Source organism: Heptranchias perlo, chromosome 1, assembly GCF_035084215.1.
Source record: "Heptranchias perlo isolate sHepPer1 chromosome 1, sHepPer1.hap1, whole genome shotgun sequence".
Lineage (NCBI taxonomy): Eukaryota > Metazoa > Chordata > Chondrichthyes > Hexanchiformes > Hexanchidae > Heptranchias > Heptranchias perlo.
This window is the reverse complement of record NC_090325.1, coordinates 174,861,361-174,885,735: the sequence shown is the minus strand read 5'-3', so window position 1 is coordinate 174,885,735 and position 24,375 is coordinate 174,861,361. Positions and strand designations below refer to the sequence as shown.

Here is a 24,375-nt window from a genome sequence, read left to right as displayed (position 1 = left end):
TTCAGCCTGGTCAGTAGGGAAAGGCAGCACATAGAGGTGAGTAGAAAAGGAAACAAAAATAAAACTCATCCAGAGTCACTCACACATGTCTGCTAGCAATTGGATCCAGTGAAATATTTGAGGCCTTAGAGGAGGCTGCCTGGCCACTATCTCAGCCAAGGAATGGCATATAACACAAGTGGAAAGTTTTCAAAACTAAACAAAATAACTAACAGGCCTAAAAAAACAAACATTTTAATGGCAGAAATTCCGACAGCAGCAACATCATGAGGGGTTGGGACGCATGTTCTTAAATTTAACAACCATCCTCATTCGCCACTCACAGAAAAAGTCTATTCCTGTTATTTTAAATGTTACTACACTATTCCAACCCTAGTCAGAATTCCCCAAATAAAAACTAATCGGATCAACTTTGACATTGAGCCTTTTGGGTAGACAGCAGCTGGGCTTTCCCAAAGCCCTGATGTCTCCAAGTTTCAATTCGACAATGCAATAAACTTAACATTCTTAATTGTCTTTTGCAGAGATTATTTAAGGACAACGGTATTGTATCAGTATTGCCCAAGTTAGTTTCAAATTATATTCTAAAATTATTTCTTGGCAAAAAGGACTACCATCCTCAAAAATCCAATCTAACACTTTTCAATAAAGGCACACAAAAATAAAAATCTAAACTTGTGGGGCAAGGAAGATGGTACTCAAGTGTTGCCAGAATACTGGTTTTGAACATTGAATACACATGAAGCTATAGTGAAACATACATAGGTCCTCTGTATATCTAAAATACCTTTCTATAATTAGCTGCTACAAATCTCTCATCACTCCTTTTACGAGAGAGAGAGAGAGAGAGAGAGAGAGAGAGCAAAAAGCTAAACAATTTTTTTAAAATGAAAAACATACCTTGGGACCATTGCCTGATCCAATCCCTTCAGTCAGGATTGCTCATCCTATAGCCATGACACACTACTGCACTCTGTTCATCACTACCTCCCATGCCACAAAACATCTTCCCTCAGGTCATGGTTTCTTTAACAGTGCTTTCTTCTGTTCACTTCATTTAATACTTTTTCCCCCTCCCCTTCTTGTCAAGCCTCCCCAGGCTGCCTGCCATTCCCTGCTGAAAAAGAGCGTCCAGCTGATATCATCATCATTAGGTCTCTCAAGCTAACAGCTAAGAAACATACAAGTGGGAACCATCAGCGCTCACCCTCCATTTTGTCAGTTCCCCCTCCCTAAATCCCCAGGGAGCAGCTACATTCTCCTTGGCAACTCTTGAACCAAGCTCAAAAATTTACCCTGTAAGGAAATGCCCAAAAGAGGTGGAGGATAAAAAAAAAATAGGTGGCTAAGAGGTTATATAAAATTATCCTTTATTCAAATAGAAGCTTCAGAAATACAATCCCTCACTTACTTGTACATAGAAGCAAAGTATTTAATTTAACCTTCAAATAACCTACATTAAAATCTATTCATATGGAGTCTTTAAACTATTGTAGAATCTTGCAATGTAGCAAAGTCTTGTAAACTCTCAAGTCTATAAAAAGAAATTTAATAGAACCATTGCAGTTCTTAAATTCGATTCAGATAATGTTCTTGTCACCAGCTGCAACATCCCAAAGCCATAAAAAACACTTTCAATCAGACTTCTCTTAATTCTTCTGTACAGCTGTCCTCCTACTCACAATCTCCCCATCTCATCTTATAATTATCGGACTACCCTTCTGCAGCAGTTACCACTCTGCATTCCTTCCACAACTCTATACAATTAGACTGTGTTGGGAGGTTCTCAATTCCTCTCCTCACTGCCTCATGTCTATTTGACTGAATCTTGTGTTCCATGGTCTCATCCTTGCCTTACCTTGTCCTTACCTAAGGATATACTTGCCATAGAGGGAGCGCAGCGAAGGTTCACCAGACTGATTCCTGGGATAGCAGGACTGTCGTATGAGGAGAGATTGGGTCGACTCGGCCTGTATTCACTCGAGTTTAGAAGAATGAGAGGGGATCTCATTGAAACATAAAATTCTGACAGGGCTAGACAGACTGGATGCAGGGAGGATCCAGAATGAGGGGGTCACAGTCTCAGGATACAGGGCAGGACATTTAGGACTGAGATGAGGAGAAATTTCTTCATTTAGAGGGTGGTGAACCTGTGGAATTCTCTACCACAGAAGGCTGTGGTGGCGAAATCACTGAATATATTTAAAAAGAAGCTGGACAGATTTCTAGACACAAAAGGCATCAAGAGGTATGGGGAGAGAGCGGAAATATAGTATTGAGATAAAGGATCAGCCATGATCATATTGAATGGGGGGAGCAGGCTCGAAGGGCCGAATGGCCTACTTCTGGTCCCATTTTCTATATTTCTATGTTTCGTCACTTTGGGATCATAATTTCTCTGGCCCTCCATCTCAAAGATAAACAATGCAGCAGTTGAGTGACTGTACCATTACCTATCAAGTTCAAATTCCCAGCATCTAACAATTACATCCAGTAATGCGAGGACATCTTTACTCAACATATTACAATTAAGACTTCTGTCCCCCATTATATGTACCACCATGGGGATGCACCAAGCAAACACCAGGTGTTTTGCCCACAGGGAGGGAGAAAAGTAAAAGGATAGTCACTCTGCAAGACTCTCACATACCTAGTGATTTCAGAACAACAATTGCAGAATTCTGGGAGCAACTTCCCTCAATCAGGGGAGAGCCAATTGGGGAAAACAGAGATGATAACTTAAAAAAAACCACCTTTACTCAAAGTCCATCTTCAGAATTAAAAATTGATTTCTACAGTCGATCCAGTCATCCATGAGGGCAAATTTTCAGTAAAAGTATGGTGTTCAAGTACATTGTGTTACATCAAGAATCTTTCATTCTTGTTGCAATGGATACCACTCAAAATCATGGGAGAATTGATTAAGAAAGTCATGTTTTTCAGCTGCAGATCCCCTGTAAGATCTTAACTGGTAACAATTCAGTAATCTGATTAAATATTGAAATCTAAAACTATCCAGACATTGGAACCTGCAATCTTATCAGATTGGTCTATTAAATTTCAAAACTAGTTTTCCGTGATCAGTCCTGTATTTCTGCATGTATTTGATGGACATTCGAAATTCAGAGAGTGCTAAACCTGGAATAGCACCATTCTCTTTCTTTCACTGTAGGTTATTGGCTGGACAGCTTGGGGCTTTCAGAAACAATAAGCACATTTAGGAGTAAAAAGCAAAAAGAATTCTGATTAAAAACAAATTAGGTTGAGGCCTCATGCATCCTTTGAAAGTCACTGTTTTTCGACAACTAAGTGTACACAGGAACTTTGTCATTCTTTTAAAAAATGGGATGGCTTTGTTCCTCTAACTTTTCAAAAGCGAATACTACTTAAGCCCTTCTCTTCCCACATAGTCTACACACCTTTCTCCTGAATTTTGATGGGATTTTTAAAAAATATATAATCTAAGATGTTTTCCTAACTTTAATATGGGCTGCACCAAATGTTTATTGCATGTTCTTAGCACTAACTCAAATCATAACTAAAATTTACAGCGAGTTAAGTACTTAAACTAAATGAGTGATTACAGTAGAGATTTTCAACCATAATCAATGGTTGCAGCTTCAAACAGATTGTTACAGGGTTTGAAGCAATTAGACAATTTTGTGGTAGCTGCAGCACAACATTTGATATGCTTTGTGCCAGTGCTGACTCTGGGTCAGAATCAGGCCCTGAGTGCTGAATACTTTTCCTTTTCAGCAAATTTCTCAATTTAAACTGCATGAAGCAGAAGCTATTCAGTGCTGCCGAGTAAGTATTTCTGACATCCTCTTCAAGCAGTGTGTCAGTATTATGAAAGATCACTGGGAGGAATGACTCACAGCACAGGAAGTTTTAATGGGACACTTCCTCTGCAGTTGTAAAACAAACAAAGTCATGATTATAGTATTTTTTTAAAAAAAACTTAGGTCCTAATATAATTAGAGCTTACATGAGACGGGGTGGTTCAGTGGATTAACACACTTGCTTTCACCTCCAAGACCTAGGTTTGAATTCAACCCAGGGCAATAGGATAAAAATCTCTAGTGGTCTGCTGAGCAAAATACGTTTGGGCAGTCGCAACGCAGTTCCTAGTGGACAATGGCACACAGCACAAAACTACCCCCAATTTGGCACTAAATTGGCAACCTCACTGAAAGAGGCTGTATGAAGGCTGATGTGCAAAATTTAAACAGTTATATTTGTGCAGCAGAGGAGATTCACTCTGCAAGTAACCATGCTGGGCGTGTTCGATGCTTACATCAGTCGCCTGAAATAGGAAAATACTCCATTTCGCAGCAGCAGCAACCCTCACATTGATAAGCAAAAACATTCATTTTTTAAAAAATTTACATAAAGGAAATGAAGTATGTCCATGTTTAGGCCAATGAGAAATTTTTTAATCTAACCTACTGTATTAACCTTGTTTTTTGCAAACAAACAGCGAGATAAATTCCTTGTCGCACTCTTCCTGCTAGCAATGCATAGGCCCATGGCTATTGTCTTCACTGTATGGGAATTACTGATCTGAAAAGACAAACCTGCAGCTGTCATGAAAGTGCAGTGTGGAGGTACTGTAGCAACAGAAGAACTAGCTCAACTTGCCAATGAAACGGTTGATAAAAGCCTGTCATAGCACTATAATTTTTTTTAATACTCCTTCTCAGGATGGGGAGTCACTGGCAAAGCTGACATTTATTGCCCATCCCTAGTTGCCCTGGATAGGGCAGATAAGAGTTAGCCACGATAGTGTGGGACTGGAATCACATATAGGCCAGACAAGGACAGCATGTTTCTTTCCATAAAGGTCGGTTGGGTTTTTACGACAATCAGACAGCTTCCTGGTCACTTTTACTGGTACGAGCCTTTTCATTTCCAGATTTTTTTTTAAAAAACTGAATTCAAATTCTCAAACTGCCAAGATGGGATGTTAACTTACATTTACTGGATTATTCATCCAGGCCTCTGGATTACTTGTCCAGTAACGTAACGACTACACGACATACCCGCATAATTTTGACTTAAAAGCTTTTGGCCAAGTTTACTGTCTTATTGGATTTTTAAATTTTAACACCCATTACATTTTCCAATTTTTATACATTATTTTCATTTCTCCCCAGTGAAGAGGATGCAGCGGGCAACCAGCTTCCTGGTCCCTTCTAATGCCAGTTGGTACATAGCTAGTAAGTGGTGTGCAACAGTGTTGTGCCTTCTGGTTTTCTGTCCCTTCCTGTGGGAGAAATACCTAGCTGCTCCCCTTTCAGGCCAAACAGACACAGGTAATTCTTTATTAAGGAGACTCAGAAGCGCAAGCACATGTCCTCCCACTCTATGGTGCAATGCATTAGAAACCCAACACTAGCTATGACAGCTCTCTATGTACCTATTAAAGTTAACTCAGCTCCTCAGTGGCACAAGCATCCTGAGTAATGGTGGCTGCTTAAGATTTGGGAAGATATAAAAGAACCACATTAACTGGTTTATGAAGAAAACACTTTTGCCATACATCCAGTGATATGGCATGTGACTTTTAAAAAGTTTAAGATGCTACTTCAACAATGGTTTTCATAATGTTAAAAACACATTGCCTTCCAACTCCATTAACTCCTCAGTTCTCCTCCCCCTTCCAAAGTATTCTTAGTCAGAGGGGTGGAACTGTCTAGCCTGTGGTTATCTTCAAAGATACCATTATCTGTTCCTTAGTTTGATCTAACAGGCATATTTTAAAAGGGGCTGTAAGGAAATATTTCTCCCCTCAGCCAGTTTTCTCTTCCTCCCATCTTGTCCTGGAGGCAAATGAGGGGCGATTCTGGTCAATTAACCAACAATTGTGTTATAGCAACTGGCCTGCCTTTAATCACATGCTAAATGCCTAATCTTTTAACTTCAGAGCTTTTGATATAAAATGCAATTAAAGCCAAACAACAGTGCCAATAATAAGTCATTCTTGATACAGATACAGGAATAAAGGGCACTCTGATATCAATTATCACCATTACATTGTATAACAAGCTGGAGGGAAAAAATGATCAGCAAAAAGAAAACAATGTGTCACTAATTATAGGGAGTTCACTGTTTATTTCCAAGTTAAACATCGAGGCACAGAAGAACTTCTGGCAGATTTGCTGAGTATAGTAAAGCCACAAAACCCTGAATGTGACTAGTAGATAGATACAGGGGAGAAAAAAGAAGAATGCGAACACAATACTTTGCCTGCATTCCATTCTTTCCGTGTGAGTGTAGAGGGAGGATATATGACCATGGGAAGCTTCAAAATGAGCCAAATTCTTTCTTCAACCACAGTCTACACATGCACATTTTACAAAAGAGGTCACTGGATTGCATTGAAGGGAGGGAACCCTTGCTCAGGGCCGAAGTCATTTGTAACTCCTCCACTGCCATTACCATTGAGGTCAACTAACTAGCTAGAACAGAAAGGGATCAAACCAAACTTCTGGCACTGCCCTCTTTCAATAGTGTTGATTTGATAATTGGATATAACAAATAGGTGGATAAAGCATTGATAGATATGCTATACAGTAATCTATTCAAAGTGCACTTAGAGTTTGCACTGAAAACCTTGGTGTAACCTGTGCATATCTTCAACTAAACCATTCTCTGATTTAGCTCTCTATTTCCATCTCCGCCCCCACCCCCCTCCCAAGTGGCAGTGGGAAGGGTCTTATCCCTCCCCTTTCCCTACAGGAATATAGCTGATGTTACCCAATTTAACCCACCAGGAATAGGCAGAATACACATGCCATTTGAGAAATGGGTTGCAGTAGTCTAAAATCCATTCACCCTGTTAGAAGTGCTAAACTTGTTTTAAAATATATTAATTCCTACCTAATATCATGACTTGCATATTTTCAAAGATATGAAAACGCAGGGCAAAAAGTACTTCCACTTATGCTGAAACTGGCAGACAGCCAAAACATTTGCAAACAGTAAAACATATCCTTGAAAGGAGTATGACTAAATGAATTCCTGATCCCTATAATGCACACTGCAAAAATTGCCAAACATATTGATAACATGGGTTTGTGTAGCCTGCACTTGGTAAGCCAAAACCAAGGATTTAGATTAGTTGAAGTTTACAGACACAAAGTAAGGGGTACTTTTTAATAACCATATTATTGATGGTGATAAATGGCCCAGTGCATGAGCACATTCTGTGCATATTGCCACATATGTGCACACAGTGTGCAATTTGTTATGAAGAGAATTTTTCCAAGAACAATGCTGTCTGAATGTAAAAGATATAATTGAACAAGTGATATCTAGAAAAGGATCCTTTCTCTCTCTCTCTCTGATTTCAGGTGGGGCAGGGGGGCGCGAGAGAGCGAGAGCGTAATATCCCTGGTTTGATCCCTGGTCTGTGCTGAGTTAACTGATCTCAGCTGGGATGGCGGTAAAGACACTATAATTGGCCTCAGCTTCCCTGGATAAAGGGAGGGAAAAAATTAGAGGTTCTTGCTCCTGAGAATCCTAAGTATCAGCTTGGCTCAGTTGCCTCGGAGTCAGAAGGTTGCGGGGATTCAAACCCCAATATGGACTTTAGTATCTAATTTAGGTTGACAGTTTAGTGCAATCCTGAAGGAGTGCTACATTATTACTATGCCATCTTTTGAATGAGATGTTAAATGGAGGCCCTGTCTGCCACCTTAGATGGATGTAGAAAATCCTATGATACCACTGGAAGAGCATGGAGTTCTCCCATGTTCCAGCCAATATTTCTCCCTCTTAACACCCACCACCAAAAAAAGCTAATCATTCATCCCATTTGCTGTTTGTGACCTTGTGCTGTGCAAATTAGCTGCCACACTTACCAACACAGCAATAGTAAATAAAAGTTCTCCTGACACCGACTGCTAACTACTGCCTTGTCTAACTACTGTAAAAGAGGCTGTTCCAATCAGATTTTCCTCCACCTTATTTCTTCATGGGAATTCAAATAGCTGGATAGGTTGCCCCCTCCTTCCAAACACACGTATTATACAATAAAAATGAACTACGATTACAAAGTTGACATCCTAGCTAAAATTATGTAGTAACAAACTGCACGCAACCCATTAGCAAATTAAATCTGAATGTATGCTTCACTATTCATTGATGGGAAATAACACTCAGCCTGGCAAATGTATGTTAATATACTGCTGTACGTTACCAAACATCGCAAGGGAAAAAATAGAACGCAGGCTGGTACAGTATTGACATTAGGAAATACGTATTACAGTAAAACACTACCAACAATCTATTTTTCAGCATCATTAGAACCTCTTTCTCGGCTGGATACAGACACACAACAAGCAAGCTTCAAGCAGTCTCCCCAACTTTTTTTTATTACTGAGAAACCTAGCTAAAGTTGAAGGCTCAAAGTGCAGGACACTATCAAGATTGAAAAAGAGTAAAAGAAAGGACAATATAAATCAAGAAATGGTAATTAACTGGTGCAGAGCTAATGTTTTTAATGTCTCATGAATTGTAGGAGGAAGGAGGCTGAGGGAGATAAAGAGTTTCTGTCTGGAATCCTAGGATATGAACTTGAAGTAGTCAAAATGCAAGCTAATTCCTTCATACCTGCACAGTTAAACTGCAGATGCACAACCGATAGCTCATGTGATTCCAGCCTACTGATTATATTTATTAGACACACTGTGGAATTCAAAATTTGGTTAAATTTCAGTCCCATCTCTTCAACAATGAAATCCATTAGTCTGGCCACCTTTCAAAACTCACAGTTGCCAATGAAGTGCAGAACCAATATACATTTTTCAGAGAGCCTCACTGTGTGAAATCATACAAAAAGGTAAGGTTACATCTTCTGACTGATCTGTTTTTTTTCTTTCGTGCAGTCTTTTTTATTTCAACCTTTAATTACACAGTCTGCTTCTTCTTACATCTTTTTCTCTCTCTGAAGACAGGCAACAATCAAAAGCCAAAGTTGAGAGGATGGTGGAAAAAGAGAAATCATTCCTTCGTGCACATTTCTTCTTTAGTCTTCGTAAATTATTGTTTGTGATTTTGCTCTGTACAAGTCGAAAGAATGGCTGGCATCCAGGTATAAGGCTGAAGTTACAAAATAGCATTTGAATTGCTTGACTTATTCCTCTTCCCCTCCCGAGCTTGACACCACTGAATCATGGAAGTTCCATGGGTGCTAGTTGCCCTTCATTCAGTACCTTGTCCAAGTAGTCATCCTTCATGTGTAAGCTGAGACTGAGCATCAGCAGACTGCGGGAAAATATACATTAATATGTAAAAACATAAGAAATTGGAGCAGGAGTAGGCCATCCAGCACCTTGAGCCTGCTCCGCCATTCAGTAAGATCACGGCTGATCTTCCACCTCAACTCCACTTTCCCGGCTGATCCCCAAATCCCTTGATTCCCCTAGAGTCCAAAAATCTCTCTCTCAGTCTTGAATATACTCAACACCTCAGCATCCACAGTCCTCTGGGGTAGAGAATCCCAAAGATCATCTCCGTCTTAAATGGCCAACGCCTTATCCAGAGACTATGCCTCCTAGTTCTAAACCCTCCAGCCAGGGGAAACAATCTTTCCGCATCTACCCTGTCAAGCCCCCTCAATCTTATATGTTTCAATGAGATCACCTCTCATTCTTCTAACCTCCAGAGAGGATAGGCCCATTCTACTCAATCTCTCCTCATAGGACAACCCTCTCATCCCAAGAATCAATCGAGTGAACCTTCGTTGCACCGCCTCGAAGGCAAGTATATCCATCCTTAGATAAGGAGACCAAAATTGTACACAGTACTCCAGGTGAGGTCTCACCAAAGCCCTGTACCACTGTACTAAGACTTGCTTACTCTTGTACTCCAGCCCCCTTACAATAAAGGCCAACATGCCATTTGCCTTCCTAAGTGCTTGCTGTACCTGCATGCTAACTTTTTGTGTTTCTTGTATGAGGACACCTAAGTCTCTCTGGATACCAACACTTAATAGTTTCTCACCATTTAAAAATATTCTGTTTTTCTATTCTTCCCACCAAAGTGAATAACCTCACATTTCCCCACATTATACTCCATCTGCCACCTTCTTGCCCACTCAATTAACCTGTCTATTTCCCTTTGCAGACTCTGTGTCCTCCTCACAGCTTACTTTTCCACCTAGCTTTGTATCGTCAGCAAACTTGCATATGTTACACTCGGTCCCTTCATCTAAGTCATCAATATAGATTGTAAATAACTAACACCCAAGTAATGATCCTTGCGGCACTCCACTAGTTACAGCCTGCCAACCTCAAAATGACCCAATTATTCTTACCCTCTATTTTCTGTCCTTAAACCAATCCTCTATCCATGCTAATATATTGCCCTTAACCCTATGAGCCCTTATCTTGTGTAACAACCTTTTGTATGGCACCTTATCGAATGCCTTTGGAAAATCCGAATATACTACATCCACTGGTTCCCCTTTATCTACCCTGCTAGTTATATCCTGAAAAAACTCTCAAATTTGTCAAACATGATTTCCCTTTCATAAAACCATTTTGACTCTGTCTAATCATATTATGATTTTCTAAATGCCCTGTTACCACTTCCTTAATAATGGATTCCACCATTTTCCCGACGACCGATGTCAGGCTAACTGGCCTGCAGTTCCCCTTTCTCCCCCTCCCTCCTTTCTTGAATAGTGGGGCTGAATTTGCTACCTTCCAATCCGCTGGGACCGTTCTAGAACCTGGGGAATTTTGGAAGATCATAACCAATGCATCCACTATCTGCAGCCACCTCTTTTCGAGCCCTACGACGTAGGCAATCAGGTCCAGGGGATTTCTCGGCTTTTAGTCACATTAGTTTCTCCAGTACTTTTTCTCTACTGATATTAATTAGTTTAAGTTCCTCACTCTCATTAGCCCCTTGATTCCCTACTATTTCTGGCATGCTTTTTGTGTCTTCTACTGTGAAGACAGATGCAAAATATTTGTTTAACGTATCTGCTCTTTCCCAATTCCCCATTATAATTTCTCCTTTCTCAGCCTTTAAGGGACCAATGTTTACTTTCTTCCTTTTTACATACTTGTAGAAGCTCTTACAATCCATTTTTATATTTCTTGCTAATTTACTTTCATATTCTATTTTCTCCCTTTTAATCAACTTTTTGGTCATCCTTTGCTGGTTTCAAGAATAATACCACCCACCCTTCACCTCACTGTACTGACTAAATGTAGCAACCCTACCATTGCCCAACTGAGAACAGCTTACCCAGGGAAAAATTGGGAATCAAAACCAGGATTAACAGGTCATTCATCTCATTTGCCATTTGTGGGATCTTGCTATGAACAAATTGGCTGCCCCGTTTGCCTACATAACAACAGTGACTAAACTTCAAAATTAATTCATTGGCTATGAAGCACTTTGCAACATCCTCGGGACATGAAAGGCACTGCATAAAGAAAGGCACTGCATAAATGTACGTTCTTTTTCTTTTCTACTTCTGATCTCTGTGACTCAGTTCCACATGAACAGTGCATCCACTATTAAACTGCTAGGGAAGCCATTTCACTTTATTTATGCAACAACGATGGTAGCTCTGGAGAAAACTAGCCAACTGCTTTTACAGTACTCCAGTGGATTTTTATTTTTAACCCCCTTTTTGCAACAATCCCAAAAGAAGCCAGATCTGAGGCAAGTCATGTTTGGAGTGTCTGAGGGGCAACCAAAGGAGAAGCAATTGCTCTGAAGACAATTACAGCGGTTTGCTGCCATATATTTGGGTCTGGAAGTGGACAGTTTATATAGTCACGAATTCCGACTTCACAAAATTCAAAACAAACAAAACCCACTGTCAGGATAACTTTCTTTATGAAAAAAGACTAGCAGACAATTTGAAAAAATAGTAAGGGCATTTATTACCACATAAAAAGTGAAAGAGAGTTAAAGAACGGGTAGAACCATAGAAAAGATACAGCACAGAAGGGGGCCATTCGGCCCATCGTGTCCACGCCGGCTCAAAGAACAACCAGGTGCCCATTCTAATCCCACCTTCCAGCACCTGGCCCGTAGCCCTGCAGCTCACAGCACTTTAGGTGCAGGTCCAGGTACTTTTTTTTTTAAAAAGAGTTGATGGTCCCTGCCTCTACCACCATTCAGGGATGAAGGAAGAAGTCCAATCGTTGAGATTGAAATATGGCATAAATGATAAACAAATATTTTAAACTGCTGTTTACAAATGATGGTGGAATTGGGAACATAGGTGTATTAGAGAAGAATATGGAACAATTAATAGAGATAACTGTAGAAAAGGAATTGGTTCCAAAACGATTAATGAAACTGAAGGTAGATAAGGCAGGCTGTTGAAAAGTCAAGAGGGCAGACAGCAGAGAATCTGGCCACAGGTTTTCAATCTTTAAAAGCGCAAGTTATGCATGTGACTCGAGAATAGCCGATGTAGCACCCTTGTTCAAGAAGGGAGAGAAGGATAAACTGGGTAACTATATGAGCAAACTCTTAGCATCCATAATTCGGGATAAAGTTAGTAAGTATTTAGAAATGTTTAGATTATTCAAAGACAGCCAGCACAGATTTGTTAAAGGCAAGTCATGTTTGATAAATTTAAAAGTTATTTTTAAGAAGTGGCCGACTGGATAGATAAAAGGAATGCAGCATATGTACTGCATATGGATTTTCAGAAACCAAGTGGTACGGGAGTTAATATCGAAGCGGTAGACTTACCACTGGTTTTCTGCTCCACTGCCATCTTCCCGCCTCTAGTTTAATAGGCGGCTGAGGCAGAGATAACAAGGACGAAGGAAAATGTTATGAAAAGTGTGAACACCTTACTGTGGCTGGCAATAATGGCAAGAGAGAACCCTGGGAACATGTTATCTACAGGTCAGGAGGGAGGAGGAGACTGAAGAAAAGCAGGGACCATTACACAATACAAAAATCGAAACTTTAAAAATCAAGAATCCCAAGACCAAAACCGTGTTCCAAGGTATGCATTTTTGCTCATGCTCATAGAATTTTTAAAAATCTCTACCTCTCTCTTATCCCACTTTAGTAAACATTGCTGGCTAACAAAATGAGTACATCAAAAATAAAAGCCCCAGCAAAGATCTGAAATGCTTTCAGCAGTAGAACAGTGGAAAGAAATGGCTAATCCTGAACATGAAATCTGATCATCTTCAGCTAATTGCTGAGTCAGGGTAGGAAAAAAAGCAGGCAAATGAGCCATATCAATACACTGATTCCATCTTCTTTTAGGCTAGCGATAGCTGTTGCTATGTCCTGCAAGACAAAGGCTTTACCACATTTAATCATATCTGCCACTCATGCCTTCCACGGAGAGCCTGTGATCCCTACCCCATGGTTAGCTGCAATACTTCCAAGAGCTTGTCAGTTAAATGTATAGAGAGAGAGCTGGCTCTGTACACACCCTTAAGTAAACCAACCAGGCACACTTTCACTTCTATATTAGTAGTTTTAGAAATGATGTCAAGACAACAGCTGTGTTTACATTTCTAGCCAGGGTTCCCATTCTTGATCATTTTCCGTGAACAATTGCTGGATGTGCATGTTTGTGAACGTTAGATGAATTCAACATCAAGCTCAGTTATACGATAGCCTGCCCACTGTGCTTGTGGAACCAGTAGAGGAGTAGAGAAAAAGGGGAGATAAACAAGGATATATGCAATAACAATAAGCCCAGATACATTCATGAGGGGGAGGATAACTTTGGGCCTAAAAAGGAGCCACGGGTCAAAAATGAATACTTTGGATTGCTTTAAATGATGGGGAAAAACCATTAAGAGACCAAATGTCATGCACCTTGTACAAGCCAGTTTGAAGCAGTATTGGCAGAGGCCTGGCAGGAAGATACCTATCCATCCTCTTGGGCACAACACAGATATGTTCTGGAAGACTGGGAAGAAAATAGTGGGACTTAAATCATCCCTCAACTTTGTCAAAATTTTACATTTTTATTATGTTCAGGCTTCATATTCTAATTATATTAACGTAATTAATTTAGTCCTAAAGGATGTAAAAAAAACAAACAATTCTCTTGCAATTCTGAAGCACGTTTTATAACTAGGATTTCTCATTCTCAGCAATATGTCCAATTTGATGTTTAGCCAAACAGACTACAGTATACCTAATTTAAATGTTACATCTTTTGTAACTATTTTAGCTGAAGCTTCAGAGTTCCTATCAAAAGCTGTGATTCAAATATATTTATAATTGAATGCCTTGCTCATAGAACGTAGCTCACAATAAATGACGTCACATTCTCATTGTGCCCATGGCACAAAAAAAGTCACCCGTTGGTCAAGCCAATCGGAAAAGCCTAATACTATATGTTAAGTTAAAAATGCTGATACATGCAACTGTAGGCAGGTAGGTAAAAACTAAGAATTACACACAACCATGCAAAACAAAACCCCTCAAATGTTTTTCAAAGCAACTAGGAAATTAGGGATCACGAAACTAGACTCCAGAAGTCACCTTTGTCTTTTTCTGTACACAAAATCACACAGACTATCTTACCCTGATAGTTGGAAGTCAACCAATCAAATGCTTGAAAAAAAAAATGCTCTCTTAGGTGTTTTTAGTAGCCATCTTGCTTCTCTATGTAGCCCACTCTATACAACATTTATAACACAAGTACAGAAAAGTTTGGAAAAGACAATAAATTGATGCTTAAAGCCAGCAGGTTTTACATTAGAAATGCATCCAAAAGGTTTCCCCTGTGCAGACCTGCGCCCCTCTCTCTCACAGGTCTGGAGGTCACATTCTGCTACACGCCCAAACTTGCACTGTATCGTAGCTGAAGTGAAAAGGCTCAACCAAGTAGTGGACTCCCAGAGGGCCATCAGTGACACTTTGCACACGTCACACTCGTGGACTCCAGCACCCAGAATGCACAAGCGTCAACGTGCTTGTTACATTAATAGACAAATCGCAGCTGACACTTAAACCTGGCACCTTCCACTAAGTCTAAAACGGAACAAATCAAAGCTCTGGCACGCTCAGTGAAAGCAAAGCCTTGACTACAATCACGAAAAAAAAATCTTGTACCTTAAAAACAAATCACAATTTTTTTGTCCCAGATAGTTTTCTAATTGGAAATCAGTTCCAATATAAAAAATATTAGAATAGTTACCATCACAGTACGCCATATCCTTATTGCTCCTAAACAGATATGTCCGATCACGGAGTTTCCCAAACTGGGGGGGGGGGGGGGCAAAGAAAATAGTACATCAGGGGGCCACAAGGAGGACGCTAGGTGTGAACAAACGTCAGTTTGGTGCGTTTAACAATGGCAGCACCCGCATCCAGGAACGATTGCAACCCAGCGAACCTTGTTGCTGTTTTCCTGCGCGCTGTCATTAGGGCTCATATGCCAATGGTCGCAGTCGCAGGGACAAGATGGAAGTCAAGCCGGAGTGTGTGAATCCACGCAGCCAGGACCCGAGCGGCCAAATCTCCTCCTGCTCCTGCAGGGATGACAGCAGCAACAGATGAGACAACAGTCACAAACTGAAGCACCCATAAAAGGAAAGGCCCGGATCGTGAGAAGGCTGCCGGAAGCGGCAGCATTCCTGCTGGTGTGGATCTATTTGCTGCTGCTCCAGGATCTCATCCAGCTCTTGCTGCAGCGCTGATGGTGGGGCCCAGTCACCACCGGGATGGTTTAAATGTACATAGAGCAAGGTAATAATCAGATGTCTGAGGCACAGTTAAGATGTAGGCCCGATTCTAGGCCAAACCTTGGTTATTTTTCCCGCAGGAGCGGGTTTTTTTTTAAAAAACTAATAATGCCCATTTCATTGTGCCATACCCATCATCCCTCAGATTAAGCCTTGTCTGGTCCTGTAGTTATACTGCGGGTGCTCATTTGACACTGGTATCATCACTATTATACATGTTGTGTTAGCCGAGAAAATAAAATCCTCCTGTTCTACGCAAAAATACTGAGCGCAACTTTTAACTTCAGCCGCGGTCACAAAATGGGTGGTTGCAGATCGGCTGCCTGTTATACACCTTGAAACCAATGGAAAAGAAAATCGGATGGGGCATATAACGAGGTGTTGCCCAATAGAAATTGCTAACTAGCCATAGGTGTGGCTACAGTGATATTGTTTTAGCCCTGATTGTAGTCGAAAACGTCTTACAACACAAGTAAATGTACATCACATATGTATATTTACTTAACAAACATCACCATTCAGTAACCAAGGAAGTAAAGCACTCACAACAATCAAAAAACTCTCTCTGCTTTTCGTCTTACCATTTTAACAACAAATGCATGAAAAGGTTAAATATACAGTACATGCATACGCCATGCAAATATTGAGATCACATACCCAATGATGGTGTCTATTTTTTTATATATCAGAATCAGAAAAGCAATTATCCACATCTGGATTCCCAATTAGCGACGTGTGGCTAGCGGCTAATGTATTGGACAACACTGATAAAACAGGCAGCCAATCGGCTACCGCCCGTTTTACGCCCCCACCCAAGTTGAAAATTCCACCCACCGTTTCTTAGTGTGACTTGACTCTCCAAAGTGGGTTCAGTAAAAAAAAAACACGTTTGGGAACCTCTGTCCTATAATAGTGAACTAGCAGGCAGTGGCTAGCCTATTAATATGGCACCTGCTTAGAGAGGGAAGCCTTTGCAGCATTCTCGTGTTTGAAAAAGGAAAATTCATGAGTTTATGAAATTTATTACAAAATTCTATGAACATTATATTTTAGCAAAGTTGAAACAATACTTATTTCCAAAAAAAACAGCTTCATACAGAATACATGCTTCTTCCTTCAGAACAGGCTGGCCACATTCCATTGAAAGTTCATGCCATTCTTTGGAGTAAAAACGATTACTGCTCCTACATTATCAACCATGTTGTTATGAATGAATGAAGGGTTCAGTTTGTACAAGCAATGAATCACCTCAAGGCCACAGAATTGAAGTCTGGAGCCATTCAGCCATTTCTCTCATTTTATTTCATTTCACGAGGAGGAAGAAAAAAATACATCACAAAATCCGACAGATTACCATGACTGCAATAAAAAACACTGCAGCTCTGGCGAATGTACCAAAATTGCGATTTTACAATTAGAAAACTGCCGAGTTTTGAAAGCAACTCCTAAGACCACCACTACAGAACATCATTACTTTGGTTTTGTTTCATTTACTACATACATAGCCCCATTAGATTCAATCACACTCACTAAGCCAAGTAACATCTAAGTGTTTTGCTAAAATTATACTATTTAAACTGTACTTGGCAATTTCAGTTATGTGAAAGTTTGTTTCATGTGTTATTTTTTAATCCATTTTTCCCCCACATATTGGACTTTGAAAATATACACAGAGAAAAATAAACCTGTACAAGAACAGAAATAAGAGGCCAAAATTATACTTCAGTCATACTTTTGGAAATGACAAGTTTCAAAATGGAACTTGATGAGGCTAGCGAAGCCCCATTAAAGACAATCACCCAAAACTCCAACATGTGACAATGTTAACCTAGCAACCCCATCAGCATGTCAATAGCAATGACAAAACATTTCACCCTTGAACATGGCCAATCAATCCACTGAGAAGTCAACAAAATCCAGATGGGTCAAGTGTCACTTATTGGGGTTAAAACAATGCATTATTTTGAGATATGTTATCGTCATTTAATATTTAAGTGGGTATGCAATGGGCCTTGCAGTTCTGATTATGAAGCTCACTCCTACCAAGGGCCCCTCTTTCAAAACTTCAGAAACACACAACTGCTCTTGTAAGCAGAAAAACAATCTCTCACCGCCTAGATTAAAAACAAATACCTTCACAATCTTCATTTAACTACGACTGACACACAAGAACCTCCCCAACGCAATACAACAGGGAACAGAGTATAAATTTAAAGCACTGGTCTCAGCCTTCAGTACAACTACCTGTACCTATATTTAATTCCCAGTAAAGTACGCAATGATCTTGATTGCTTCAATAAAGTCCACTGCATAATCTGGATCAGCAACAGTACATGAAGTTACCATTTATTTCACATCCTGATGTTTCAAATTTTACATATGGTGCCAACAGTAACACTTTTTCTTTCATATTTATAATCTAAACTTTGCCAGGATTTTCAATTCATATAAATTAGCAAAGTAATACTATAAATAAAATTCTATCATTTGCTGTGATTGGTTCCAGAAACATGGGAAATAACCCTAAAGCCATATGACAAGGCTTTCTTCAAATAGCAAACAGATGTTATTTACGATGTGCCTACTCCTTTCTGGTGGACTCAGCATCAACATTTACTGTGCAGAATATACTCTGGAAATAGTGGGCCTCAACCTTCCATATACAAGGTCCATAATAAGTATCCAGACCTTAAGAGAAAGCAACTGGGTGTCACAGTGGGTTACAACAGCATTCTCTGTCATTCCAGAAGCAGAAATTAGACAAATGCACATTGTTGGGGCAGACTAGAAGATTTACTCTGCATCTGACCATCCTTTATCCAACTTTGAGTGCTTGGTGCTGGCACCAGGTGCCAGAAATGAAAAGGCATTCCACAATCTACATTCCTTACCTTGGAGTGCAAAAATTCCCATTTTTAAAAATCAAATATATGACATGTCCCATAAAATACACATGGATAAACAGAACAGTAAAGAAGCAGGATGCATTTCTTCTTTTTGATGATTGATAAAATTGCAAAATTTGTAATCCACTTACATAAATATCTAAACAGATCGTTTACAAACAACAAAGAAAAAAAACACAATTTAGATTGGAAGAACCACCTGGAGGACTACCAAGCCAGTCATCTCGCAAGATCAGCAACTAAAAATACACTGCAGCTGTGCATTCCAATCCACCTGCAGTCTCCCCAATTTCCCAGGCTCAGGTTCACAATCACATCAGTCACTGTACTCAGCCCTCAGACTACAAAGAAGGAGGCAGGACCAGCTGACATAAGCTATAGTAAATTACAAATAATATCACTAGGTAGCCTACAACTTTTAATGTAAAATACTTTGCATAGTCACACAATGCATTTGAAATTAAAGTTTTTACCCCAAATATATCAAAGAATTATTGGCTGCGTTAGGGCCTCAGTTTCCCTTTTGCAACATTGTGCAAAAAATGTCCACCTACGTAGTTAAAGGTTCGACAAACTATTTCCATACATATACACTGTGGGCAATCCAAGCTTGCTGGAGTTAATAATAAAGAATTATATAAGTGCATGTCTTTTCCACTTCACAGTTCATTCTTTTGTATTTTTATTGCACAAACCTTAACATTTGTGACTTATATCTGACAAATAAATCAGTATGCTGGATGCAAACTTGTATCCTGCACAGATTGAAGGTTGCCAATCAAAACAACTCTAATGCATCTTCCGTGATGCAGCCAGCTAAAAATTAGAACATTTTTAACATTACTATTTTGATCTATAATGAATGCAATAATTTCATTCTTAACTTACAAATAAATAGAATGAGTAGCAATTATTGATATCATTTTGCATCCTTAAGGACAATCTGCCTATTCCAACTGCAACTCAGTGCACTTGATATAGATTCACAACATGTAAATGTACTTTTTTGAAACTTGCAAGATGTATAAATATCCCTGCTTCTAAAGCATTAACTGCTCAGTTATCTTTGTACAGCATATTTATTTTTAACACAATGAATTGGTAATTACCTGAAGCACTGACAAAACCACCTACAAAAATGAAACTGAAGCTTTTAAAAATGAATGTAGAGAATCTGATCCTAAACACTGCTTTAATATCATAAACATCCAACAACAACAGCTTGGTTCAATTGGTAGCACTCTAACCTCAGAAGGCTGTCAGTTCAAGCCACACTTCAGGATTTGAGCACAAAAACTAGTGTGGTACTTCAATGCAATACTGATATTGGTTGGTAAAAAAAAAATCAAGGCCCAGTCTGCCAATTCTGGAGGTTCAGATATTAAGGTCTGGGAACTCCAGTGGTGTCTTCCCAAAACTCTTTCTTCAACCAACACCACCAAAAACAGACGGTCATTCTTCTTACTGCTGTTTGTGGGATCTTACAGTATGCGGCATGGATGCTGAGGCTATCGACATAATGGTTACTGCACTTCTACATAACGGTCATTGCACTCCAAAAAGTAATTCATTGGATGGGATGCACTTTGAGATCCTTGAGCGAGGAGATAAAGTGCTTTGCAAATGCAACTCTTGATTTTCTTTCAGTGTCACTGAATCCAATATTAGGAAGCTACCTATCTATTAAGACCATTTCAGGTATGCTCTGAAGGTAGCAGTCATGGACAGATTTCAGTACTGTACTTAGTGTACAGAAATTGCATAACATGTGTTGAATAGGGATGAAAGAAAGCTTCCAAATAACCTGCATCTGGCCTGATCAAGTAATGGGAATTAAATCCGAGCACATCAGAGCGAAGTATTATCGGTTTAATTTCTGTTCCAAAGAAAAAAAATCTTATTTGTCTCACTAATTTATAAGCTCATAAAAGCCTCTGGCACTAAATATTTTATGAAAAAGCTTCTGTTAACCACATGGCAATCACTAGTACATTTAAAAACATGTTGTAGATATACATTATTTTCCTATCCTGGTAGGCTCAGTGATACAATACAGCCATACTTCAGCATTAGTACTATATAGAAATTAAATATACAAGAATATCCATATACTACAATGATTAATTCAGAAAGTAAACATTCCCTAAGATGAGCTCTCAATGGTAAGGTGCATCCCTATCATCAGCTTGGAACTGAGCAGTCAAAATCACAGTCCACTAATGACCAAAAACACATCTTTGTATTTGTTACAATATATGTAGAATGCAGTATGATAAATAACCTCACAAACTTATTAATTTTATCCCTCGAACAAAATTAGGAAGATTATATTAAAATATATCATTTTAAATATTGCAAGGGTGGACTGGAAAGGATCAACACAGCATTCTTTTTGGCTCTGATCCACCACTTACAGCAGAAAGCATTGCTACAATCAATTGCTCAATCTAGCTCTGGTATGCAATTGTATATTATTTACATAAATGCAGTTGACGCCTAAAAGGAAACACAGCAACTTCAAATTAAAAGTCCGCTATTATGACAAAAACTAAGTCTTACAAAAAGCAATAGTAATTTTTTTTTAAAAATAATTTGTTCCAGTAAGGTTATTTCACAATAAATTAGAGGCCAGATCAGCGACCCAAGTCTCTGCCACCATAGCAAACACCTCAAGTTTCAAAAGGGCTGTCATTTTCCTTTTAAAAGTCTTTGCGGACCCTAACTTTAAAAGATAATTCTGCTGCATGGACAAACGATAAGGATTTTAAAATAAATATATATTTACATACATTTAAGGGAAAAGGTGGTGGCTTTCATTTTTCACCACGTTGTCCGCCGGTTGAGGAGGGAGGAGGAGGAGGAGGAGAAGGAAGGGGGGGGGTGGAAAGAGAGATCATCTTTCTCCCTAGGCCTTGGTCATAAATAAAACCGAAATACAACAGCCCCTTGCAAACAAAACTCAGCAGACACCAGAATTCAACTCAACCGAAACCAAACCCCGGGCAATTTCCAAGTATGGACTAAACAATGTTTAAAATAATAACATAAAATACCCTGAAATGTTCACTTAACTTTAAGAGGAGAAACAAGTTACACACAGACTGAACATATTCAGCCAATTCCTCCAAGCTGTACGGAGCATACAAGTGAGACGAGCTGAAGCCGCTTGCTTACCTCTCTCAGGGCTTTCAATCCAGATCCAAATCCAACTGGAAAAGGTCTGTTTTTGGCGGGGGGGGGGGGCGTTTGTTGTTGTTTTGCAGTGTCTCCAGGATGTCGATCTGTATGTGCCGTGTGAATGTTTGACTGTGGGCAGCCCCGGTTGTTACCGTCCTCCTGCAGTTTCCCCCCCAGACAAGTCTGGGGTTTCAGTTTACAGAGAATGAAACACACTAAATGCTGTCGGTCCTCCCACCCTCTCTCGCCTTTACTCCACCGTTCCTCTCTTCCAAAGGCTTGATAGGCTAAATCCAGGTCACATCTCCCAGCCTCCCAGAATCTTACACAGCAACACAACGTCAAACCAACCAAAAAACATCCCCTTTCCCAGAAATTATTCCACTGGCTGCGAGACGAAGGGAGGAGGAGGGGAAGGGAGGAGGAGGAGAGGAAGGGGGGGGGGGGGGAGGAGAGGGGAAAAAATCAGCTGGTTTGCATCACCCACCAACCATACTTCCAAGTTCTGGTCAACGTCATCTGTGCTTTTCTCGCGGGTCACTTTCTAATGTTATTATAAAAGGTGCCGAATTTTGCAATAAAGAATATTTTTTTAAAAATCGCATTTTTTAAAAAAAAACAGGTCGCAATAACCTGCTCGACGATTTTACCAAAATGTTATTAATTTTCCCCTGAAATGAGCAGATATTGAAATACCGCATTTTTTGTCCTTTCTAATAATGCATCCTTTTTTAAATCTTCTCTTTTAAAAATACACAAATACGAGGAATAGGACGAAATATCATGGCGGCTGTCACAAGATCTGTTGGAAGTTTTTTAAAAAATATATAAAAACACGTTTGTGGGAAAACAAAAAGTGGTTAAGATTTGGATGTGATGAAGAAAGGAGCAAATTTCATTCAGGGTTATCGGCAACGGCAACATAATCCAGGCCGGTTGCAACCGTCACTTGACCGCAATATTTAAAAGAATGGAGCGGGCAACAATTATAAAACACAAGTGCCAGCCTCGTCCTTTATTGCTCTTAAAAGATTCCTCCCTGCCCAACATTGGAGAATAGAACGGATATCCCCAGATTGATGGTCTTAATAAGAACCTTCACTGCCCCACGTTCTATGCTGCAGTTTACACCTTCCAGTTCTGTATTCCTTTGGTAAGATCGAGTTGTCCTCGGGAAAGGGGAGCTTCAGCTCTGCATTATACTTTTTTTTTCAGAAACACAACCTGCCGCCCCACGTTCCCGGCCACAGTTTGTCCGTGAACCTACAACTCAGCGAACAGCACGAGGCTGTGTTTGTGCAACGCTGCAGGGTTGGGTTGCATTTGTGGTGGATCAGCCTAATTTGACAACAGGAAATCCCGCCTCTCGCACAGTGACCATTGGTGCTTGTATTAATCTTATCATCTTATTGGACTGAGATGGATGATGTAACTTGACTATGGTTTGGTTGACCGTGATGACGATCACGTACGTTCCCACATACAGGATTTTTTCCTGATCGGTATAATTAGAGGGCTGGCAGTGGTCGTACATAGTAACCCTTCATAAAATGACTGTGTATGTATTCTATCCCACATGCAGGGAGGTAAGTGAGATCTCTATGAGGTCCAATTGGCTCCAAGGTGAATCATTTGGCAATGGAAAATTGGAACTGAGTTGACCTTCTGTAGCAGAATTTAGTAACCCGAGGAATGCAGGTCTGCAGTACAGGACAATGTGTATGACTCACCATCCAACTTAGTTATTGATGAGAGCTGGAGGGGTAGATATCCCAACACATATCTGAGGGTTCCTAAGCCTCTGCTCATCGACCTATACCAAAGCTTTCTGTACTTGGGTAAGTGGGGTGTACCCCTACAGGAAGAGAGTGTACACTCCATGTTCTACCTCTGTGGATTTCTCAGTAGTTTGGTTTAGAGGCCTTAAGCATGTAAATGAGTTACATGTAAGCAATCTGGCTAACCACAAAAAGGTGTTTTCATCAGGGTCCAGGTTGGACACCCTTGAGCTAGTGTAATTGCCTTGAGTGATTACTTCATCTATGCCTTTGTCAACTCCATACTTGACAATTCCAATGCTCTCCTGGCTGACTCCCATCCTCCACTTCCATAAATTCAGCTCATCCAAAACTCTACTGTCCATATCCTTTCCTACACCAAGTCACCCCTGTCCTCCCTGATTTACATTGGCTCCCAGTCTCCCAACACCCCAAATTTAAAATTCTCATCCTTGTATTTAAATTCTTCCATGGCCTCACCCCTCCCTATCTCTGTAACCTCCTCCTCCTTTAAGCTTTCAGTTCCTCTGACTCCACCCTATTGTGCATCCCCCCTCCTTTTGCCCCACTATTAGCACCCTGTGCCTTCATCTGCCTGGGCCTCATGCTGTGGAATTTCCCCCCATAAACCCCACTGGTTCTCCGCTTCCCTCTTGTCTATTAAGCTCCTCCTGTGACCAAGCTTTCCTGTCACCACTCCTAATGTTTCCTTTGGCTTGGAAGCCATTTTTTCCTAGTAAAGCTGCTTGGAATATTTTTTCACCTTACAGGTGCTATATAAATATCGAGTGTAGAATGATGAGCTAT

General features: G+C 40.0%; 1 protein-coding gene across 4 annotated transcripts in view; it reads right to left on the bottom strand.

Annotated features, from left to right (window-relative positions):
* Positions 1-22,210, bottom strand: part of LOC137328028 (ETS-related transcription factor Elf-2-like) — a 139,580-nt gene extending 117,370 nt beyond the window's left edge. For 3 of the 4 annotated variants that reach the window (XM_067994110.1, XM_067994102.1, XM_067994128.1), the window contains exon 1: positions 21,788-22,209. The gene's annotated coding sequence lies outside the window, so the exon portion shown is untranslated. Of the gene's footprint in view, positions 1-21,787 lie in introns of all 4 variants that reach the window. The other variant, XM_067994120.1, reaches the window with a different exon arrangement.
* Between the last annotated feature and the right edge of the window lie 2,165 nt (positions 22,211-24,375).